This window comes from Columba livia, chromosome 2, assembly GCF_036013475.1.
Source record: "Columba livia isolate bColLiv1 breed racing homer chromosome 2, bColLiv1.pat.W.v2, whole genome shotgun sequence".
NCBI classification, from domain to species: domain Eukaryota; kingdom Metazoa; phylum Chordata; class Aves; order Columbiformes; family Columbidae; genus Columba; species Columba livia.
Genome location: NC_088603.1, coordinates 86605687 through 86615009, shown reverse-complemented (window position 1 = coordinate 86615009; position 9323 = coordinate 86605687).

Here is a 9323-nt window from a genome sequence, read left to right as displayed (position 1 = left end):
GACTTGGGGAAATTAGTTTAATTTATTATCAATCATATCAGAGCAGGATAATGAGAAATAAGCCAGATCTTAAAAAACACCTTCCTGCAACCCCTCCCTTTTTCTCAGGTTTAATTTTACTCCTTAATTCTCTATCTCCTCCCCCCAAGCAGTGCAGGGGGGATGGGAGTTGTGGTCAGTTCATCACGTGTTGTCTCTACTACTCCTTCCTCCTCAGAGGAAGGACTCCTCACACTCTCCTCCTGCTCCAGTGTGGGGTCCCTCCCACAGGAAACAGTCCTCCATGAACTTCTCCAATGTGACTCCTTCCCATGGGCTGCAGTTCTTCATGAACTGCTCCAGTGTGGTTCCTTTCCATGGTGTGTAGTCCTTCAGGAACAGACTGTTCCAGCGTGGCTCCCCCATGGGGTCACGGGTCCTGCCAGCAAACCGGCTCCAGCCTGGGCTTCTCTCTCCATGGGGCCACAGGTCCTGCCAGGAGCCAAATCCAGTGTACGCTTCCCACAGGGCCTCAGCTTCCTTTGGGTATCCACCTGCTCTGGTGTGGGGTCCCCTCCAGGCTGCAGGTGGAGAATTGCTCCACCATGGACCTCCATGAGCTGCAGGGGACAGCCAGCCTCACCATGGTCTGCACCACAGGCTGCAGGGGAATCTCTGCTCTGGCACCTGAAGCATCTTCTCCTATCCTTCTTCACTGGCCTTGGTGTCTGTAGAGCTGTTTATCACATATTCTCACTCCCCTCTCTGGCTGCATTTGTACATGTCTTTTTTGCCATTTCTTGAATACAAAGTTGCTACCTCCATCACCGATGGGCTTGGCCTTGGCCAGTGGCAGGTTCATCTTGGAGCCTTTCTGTAAACAGTCCTTTATGTAAACAGAAGAGGAGCAAGAACTGGCAATAAATCATTTTGCAGGAAAAGAAAAAATATTTTATATCTAAGAACATATGTCAGCAGTGTCATGTTATTGCTAAAAAAAAAAAAGCAGCACTAAACCCATTATACTTAAAGATATTTTCTATTCTAATATTTCTAATATCTCTCTATATAGGTAGAGAAAGAAATTATTATAGCTGAAAAGACTGAATTCCACTGTGGTCAGCATTGCCAAGGTCTCAGCATGAGGACTACATCCACTTTGGTGACATGCTTTAAAAAGGAAGTGCAAAAAAAGCATTACAGAGAGAACAATGAGAGCACTGAAAAACATCACATGCAGGGAAAAGTTAAGTCAGTTGAGGTTATTTAATCTAGAGAGGAAAATGTCAAGGAGAAGTGTAACAACAGTCTTTGGATGTGTAAAGATGTTGCTGCTAAAAGCGAGTGAATAAGCTCTTTTCTATGTCCGTAATAGGCAGGAAATAAAGTAATAGGTTTCAAGTCAGGAGGAAAGATTCAGGTTAGACATCTGGATATCAGGCATACTACATGTTTCCACAAAAAGAAGCAAATTTAAGTCAATTGAGGTTGATTTATCTCAGCAAGAGGACTGCACACAATAGGGACTCAGGGAATGATCAAAACTTTCCTGACAATTACTGAATTTGATGCTACTGTACTGATGCCAGAGAATGAAAGAAATGGAGGAAATAATACACATTGCAATGTGGAGAGGTAAAGTGTGGAGTACAGTGTAAATAACATTGCAGAAGGAAGATTAAAGAGAAGAAGTAGAAGGCAGTAGGTGAGAGGAACCAATGGGGAATAAATTAAAGTGGTGAAGGTAAAGCAAGGATACACCTGGAAGATGGAAAGGTGAGGATGGGTGTGAGAGAGGACTTGACACAGAAGATCTAATCCTAGTTATATCCCTTTAGAGGTCTGGGGTATAGACACAGAAAGATGGTCAGAAAGATTTATTGCTTCCCAGATCACACTGCTTTCCAAACATTTCCACAAAGTTGTCTGTTTTCATTATTCTGTGTTCAGGAATGACCATGAAACTGATTGGCTGAGGGTTTTTCGTCACTTTCCTCTGCCTTGTTTTCTCATAGCAGTTCACCGCACAGACCCAGGATTTCTCACTCATTGTTCTCAGAAATCAACATTACGGCAAACCCAGCTCTTTCTGTGCTTAGTTTTGGGTGCCAAGGAACTAATTACTATCCAAAGTTTAATAATGAGCATCAGGTAGGAATTCTCCATCAGGAAGTTGTGGGATAAAGTATATTTCTGCATGGCACCATTACACTGGCTTATCCTGTCTTCCTATCCCTGCAGGCTCCTTCTTTACTCTCCACATACTTCCCAAAAGCTGCGACATGGGAATCAAGAGTGCTACAGGCAACAGCACAGTGTGATGCTTTACTGTCCCTTCTACCTGCACTTAGTTTGCTCTCACTCCAGATGCGGCACAACAAACAAGGCCCAGAAGTCAGGCATCCAAATAATACTTCTGAGGGTCCAGCAGTAACATGCTGGTGTCATTCACTGCTGCTGTAGTATAAATATAAAATAATAATCATAAACATGCAGAGTACAGGTATCTACACTTGAAGAAGGGAGGTATAAATAGCACAAAGATGGCTGTGCCTTTTGGGCAGGTAGTTACATGCTCCCACTTTTTCTGTGGGAGTGGAAAAGTATCACCAGTCATGATGATTACTTTGTGCAATGCTGGTGTCATTTGCAAAACGACAGGGAGGAGAATGATCAAACAACACACAAGAGGGAAAAATGTCTGAGCAATTTGCTTCCCGTGGCACTAAATGTAGTGTTGCGTCATTGGACTGCCAAATACTTTAACTGCTAAGATCACACAGAGGAGGCACTAAGAGTTTGTTGCAAGAAATCCAAGTTCTTAAAAATACGTCTCCCCATTAATGTTTTCAGCCATGTATCTGTTATTCATTTATCAGCTATTTCTCTGCAGGTACATTGTCTTGGAAGTACAACTTTTTCCCTCTCAGTGACACTGTTTAATGTGATGAGCAATGTTGTCATGATAAGCCTCAGTAGTTTTCCCCTAGCCAATAATTCATTGAATTACAGCCATACTAGAGGAACTTTATGGATTAAAAAAAAAAAAACCCAACACAACCTTTTGTGAGAAAAGGTACTGAGGACTCTGGTGCTTTATTGGCCAGGCATGGGATAAGATGACTGTGTCACCAGCTTAAAGAAGTCACAAGTGCAGACCTGGTAAGATTATTGGGGAGTCTGGGGCTGTTACTATAAGCAAACATTTTTCACCATTTTAGGAAAAAAAACATGAAAAATAGAGAAGCCTCCAGTTTTTATGAAGCCATGTTTCTCATGCCTTTTTTTACCTTTCAAGAATGCTTTCTAGATGTATTACCATTAACATCTGTATACTTTTTTCAATGTAGGTTGTTTAGCTGGGTAGCAAAATTCAGAGAATAAAATCCTGGTAATGGACACTGAGATCTGTCAGGCTGAAGAAAAAGTTGTGAACACAAGCAAAGCAAGGTAAAAAGGGCAAATACAGCAAACAGTCTCCAAATCTTGTGTGCAATAAAGCTCTCAGAGGCTGAACACAAAGCCCTACATCTGTCTTTCTGCCCTTTTTGGCCTATTGTATCCTCACTTTTAAGACTATTTCCTAATCACAAGGGAAGGAAACTGGACAACCCTGAGGTCCCGGCAACTGTGCAGTGCCCCTCTCCACATCCTGAACTGACACAGAAGAGCATCCCTAGTGTACGAAGAAAATGCGTTAATGATCTTGTTTCATCTCCCACCTCAAAGATAAAAGAGAGTTTTCCTGGAAGGGAGTTGCTGTTATATCAATGGCAACTCATTGAAGTAAATCAGCAGCAAGCAGCAGGTTGCCATCAGTTCTAGATTTCACCAAGACCAGAGGAAATTATTTTCTTGTTTTGAACAGCAGATAAATTTCTGCATTTGAAAACAAAATTCAAAAGTGTTACAATATAAATCTAGCCTCCTGCTTTCACCTTGTTTAACAGGTTCTCTCCCTGTTCTCTTCTCCACTAGCAAAAATGCACTGCTTCCTTAAGATTTCCTCATACAGGGATTATGAAATCTCAGCTCACAGTCTTCCTCCAGCTTTTCAGTGGGAATTTTCAAAAAAGATGAAAGCATGAGAAAGCACTTATTAGATGTCCCAGAGTATTTCTTCCATATTGGAAACTGAACAGTCTCCAATGAGAACAAAATATCTCTTGGTTTCAAAAGAGTCTTCATTAACAGGAGGACTAACTCTACTTTTACTTTTTTCTTTCTGTCTTAGTGGTGGTTTGTGTTTACTTTTTACAGATTCAGTAGTCCTTAAAAAGAAAGCTATGTTTTCTACCCTTCCCAGAAACGGAGAACCATGCCTCATGACAGAAGAAAACCAAGCTACTCAAGGATCATTGCACACAGCTAGGAAGAGTATCTTCTGAAATCCCCCAACACACTGCTTTTTGTTCAGTCAGACAGATTTTTATATAGAAGGTTGTTCATGAAGGAACAAAAAGGAAATAACAGTAGAAGACGCACAGTATTATTGCAAGTGAGCTACCCTGCATGACTAGTTATTTAAAGATGGGAAACTGTGCAGTGTTGCAGGATTGGTACTGCAGAAGAAAGAGCAATGCTTCTATGCATCAACTTGAAAAGAAAACTAGAGGATTAATACAGCGACCTCAGGTGCTGTGCCCCGGCCATTTGCCTTGGTGGTGAGGTACTGGCAGAGGCTTCCCTGGGTGACAGCTTCCAAGGACCCCAATCCTTCATTTCCCCTGGATACGCCACAGACTGGTGACAAGGATGCGCCTTCAGTTTAGCTTCACTGTTCCTGCAGTGTCTGCTGGGGCCTGCAGTTCCAGTGACTGGATCAGGGTGTTTGAAATTATATACTTGCAGTCAACGACAAATAGCTTTCTGAAGCATGAAGGCAGGCTAGATGCTTCTCTTTAGGGATGAAAAACATCATGTTGCCCCCATAGCATTAAAGATTTGAACCAAATGGTCTCTCTAATTGAATACTTTTGGCCACCCCAGACAAAGATCAGATGGTCAAAAGAACAGAAGGCTGCTTTTTTTATGGGAGCTAGTCATCAAATGCCTTTCTGGAAACAGAGTAGATGCTCTGTGATGAGAACATCTCAGAACAAAAACAGTGACAGACACAGTTCAGAGGGCAACTTGTGAAAATTTACAAAGGTAACACATGTGGAGCTGCAAGACAGCAAATCTAAAACACACAAAAACCTCAGTTTTACAGCTGTGGTATATGGTCCATTATTGCAGACATCTTGCAAAAACATGAAAATACTGTAGAAACAGCAAACATTGTGTTCAGGTTTTCCACAGTCCAGCCTAAAGTAGATGAAGTTACTGTAGTAGATGTGCTTGTGCTGAGCAGGAGTAGAATCAGTGTCTGCTGTGGATGGAAGGAGGTGCATTGTTGAGGTATATCAGGATGATTCTAGAACACTAAATGTTGGAATTGACTTAGTAATTTCTGTACATATTTGAATCCATTATCCCACAGTTCTTTTTGAGTTTATAACTTCTTTACCCTACGTTATGTGGTTGGTTGGCTGCATGCAAATACGTATTTTGATATATATTTTGTAGACAGTGAATCCTGTATAATGCACAGTTGTACTGCTGTGCCAGACAGAGATTTGCTTGTTGCACTTAATATGCAAATAGCAACTGATACAGTGTTTCAATACTACCAACCCCATTAAAATGCAAACTACAGTTCCTGTTATAGTAGACTGTACTCTGAAGGGTCCTGGTTGTGCAGTTTGCTCAAAAAATTAAAGTTCAACATAATGTGGCTTTTATATGAAAAAGAAATCCCTCTTGTTTGAGTGAGAGAGGTAATTCCACAAAAGCTTAAAAAACTCAAACAAGTTGTTTTCTGGTTGGCTGGGGTTTTTTTGTTTGTTTTTCTCACCTAGGCTTCACTAGGATGTATTTTGATTACTTTAAGAGAATCAAATAGAGCTGTGCTACTGACAGTCTTTCACTGTCCAGGATGGTCAGGCACCTGCAGTTAGAGCGAGCTGGGCTTGTGTAGTCTGCAGGAGAGGACAATAAGGGGCATGTAACAGCTGCCCACAGCTCCTTCAGGGAAAGTCACAAAGATGTGGGAGTTGAATTGTGTATAAGAGTTTCAGGTGATACAGTGATGTGCAAAGGACACTGATTGTGGCTTGGGATGTTCAGATGGACTTGAGGAAAAACTTTGTCACTAAGAGCTTAGTGCAGCAGAGGAACAGGTTACCTGAGACAGTGGGAAACCTTGAAGATTTTCAAGAACTGGCCTGAAAAGTCCATGGTGACCTGACTGCTCATTACTATACGGTGATACTTTTGCTTTGAGTAGCATGTTGGACAAGACAGCCTTTAGAGGTCCCTCCCTACCAACACACCTATGATTCTTTCATCTCTTACCAGCCTGTAGTACAAATCAGAGTTTTTGTGCCACCAGCAATCGCGAGCCTTTTTAAATCATGTATCCACAGGGGCTATAAGCACAATGTTCATTTCCCAGAAGAACTGTATTACATTTTTTCTGATAAGAAACAGTTTCAGCTGTTCACTTTTCAATTTTACCTTCTACTTTAGGCACAGGATGTTCAAAATAAGAGTGATTTCCTGAAATAAGTACATATACAATATCATTAATATAGACCTTCCTTCTGATGATTGTTGTTATAGTGAACAAGATTGGCTAAATAGTGTTGATTTTTTTGCATAATAATAACATTTAATAGTGCTGAAACCTCTTTCACTACTGTATCTGTTGCTACCCATAGTAAGAGTGAGTCATTGCCTTAATGAATGGGCAGCCTAAGGCAAACAAAGAATGGAAGGGAGAAAATATAGTGGAAAGCTGAGACAGGGAGATACACTGTGATTCACAGAAGAGGGAAAGATGAGCTATTAGTTAAATGCTATTCTCCTAAGGTCTAGCTCAGTATTACCACAACATAGCTATCTCCTAGTAATTGCTAAAATTGGTGAAGTGTGGTTTATTTTTTTTTTTCAATAGTTAATAGAAAGGAGTTTTCATAAATTAGTATTCTTCAGCCTCCCAAAGAAAAAAGACACTTTCATAATGCTTTTGATGAAGTGTCTTGGGTCGCTGCCCCTGCTCCTTGCAGCTCTTCAGGCAGAGAAGCTCCCACAGATTGTTTCATAAAGAACTGCAGATGGTTTGGGTGACAGCTTTATTTCATTCACTGCCTTGGCAAGTGTATTCATATTGCCCAGGGCAGAAGCACAACTCAGTGGCAAATTACTGAAGTCACAATTAGTATTTGTATGTTCCAACAGCAGAGTCCTGGCTGACTCATTTATAAGTGGGGAGAAACAATAACATCAGAAACAAAGCTGTGGATGTAAAGCTAAGGTCTGCAGTGTACAAACACAGGGAACTGTTACCTGACCTGATTTGTTTCTTGGGTTTAGCTAATCTGACAGATTTTTCCTGTGCTGTACTGTATTTTTTGTAAACCAAGGGTGAACACCAAGGCCAGACATCTCAAATATTGTTTCCTCCTTTAGGAATTCCAGATTCTGTTCAAAACCCACCTCTTTTCTTCTGCCGACAAGACACTTAAGTAAATGCACTTCAGCTACCAGTAGTAGGTATGTTGCAAAACCAAAGTCAGCCATTCCACACAGTTGGAGAACAGCATAGATTAAGCTTTGTGGACACTAAGAAGATGTCGGTATGGATATTGTGATAATATGCATAGTGATATATTCTTGCACATCTTTACAATTATGGAGAAGTTTCTGCAAAGTTTAATGACAACATGGGAGTTTCTATTTTTTTGTAATGTAAAGCAGAGCAGGTTTACAAAATGCACATGCTCCAAAGCCCTCGTTCAGCTCACTGGTTCCTGTGAGATAACATGATGTACACCCAACCTTGCAAGAGAAGTGATCTTCATGGGTTTAAAAAGTGACTGGACAAAATCATGATAGAAACAGTCCATTCACAGCTACTAACTATTTAGACACCAGCTCTGATTCAGGAAGTCCCTAGAGGGGTGGCAATTTACTGAAAGCTGTTTACACTCAGAATCTATTTGCTCTCAAAACCTTTTTATTGGCAAAAGGAAACACAGTTTAGCATCAGCTCTATTGATGTTTCAACAGTCTAATAGTCCAAATTACATGCATTTACAATAACATACACTCTGAGTCTGAATTTAATATAGGTAAACCTCATTAGTAATATAGTTAAATTTGTTTTACAAGAAGATTAATTGATATATCCTCCTTTTCTCTGGTGCTCTGAAGGACTTTCCAAAGTCCCTCTTGGTGCTAAGGTCAAGGACCAGAGTCTACCTCATGAAAAATGAAGTGGGATTTCAACAAGTCATTAGTGTCCTGAGGTCTTTGCTGTAAGTAGTGTGATGAATGTGACAAAGGCCACTTTCTCCTTAACCTTGGGTCTATTTGGGGGTGTTTTTGCATAATGTTTTATCACAGCATACCTCCTGCTTCCCAGACAAAGTCTGGGAGATACAGGCTGTCTTCCCCCAGCCCCATTACCCCAGAGCAGCTGTTTGTCCCACAGTGACTACATAGGGGTGCTAGCGTTCTGCCCCAGGCACTTCCAAAGACAAGAAAATGCAGAGATGCAACAGGCACATGGCCACCAGACAATTGATGCCACAGATAAAGCCTGTGGCCTTTTACTTGCTGTTGTCAAAGATCGTATTTGTTAGGCTACAGCTAGGAGAAAACTTGAAAAAAATATTGCCCTTGTTGTACATTACCTTACTTTATAGACTCTTCCATGTACTTCTGCTGTTGGCTGCTGCTGAACCGAGGATCCTGGACTAGACAGACACTTGGCTTGACCCACTGCAATCCTCTTTATGTCTCTCTAAATACAGTTGGAGCCAAAAGCCAGTATCCTGTCAGCTATACATGATGCCAGTGCTTCTTTGCCTTCTGCATTTATAAAACAACCACCTAAAAAGCACATCTTTAGCAGGGAAGCACCCTGGTTTGTGCTTACTTTTGTCTGAGGGTCTGAAGAAACAAAGTCTAGTAGTGGATCTGAAGGAAGAAGGGCAATATTAGTGAGATGTGTAAGAGAGTCTGCAGGGCATTTTGTGGTAGAGTGAGGATCACAATATGATACTGAACATGTGGTAGGAGGCCAGGGAGGGTGAGGTTATCACAGGAGTGGTGAGTAGGGAATATGAGACAACTGAGATGGTGATGATTCTTCAAGTAAACGTCATCTTATATCAAGAGGAGATCCACTACAGAATTCCATAAAATCGTTAATGTATGCTTGATTGGCTTATTGTAGAATTTTTGCTTGGGTACCCAACAGGAGTTCACATCTCTCAGCTGAAGAGTGATAAATACAA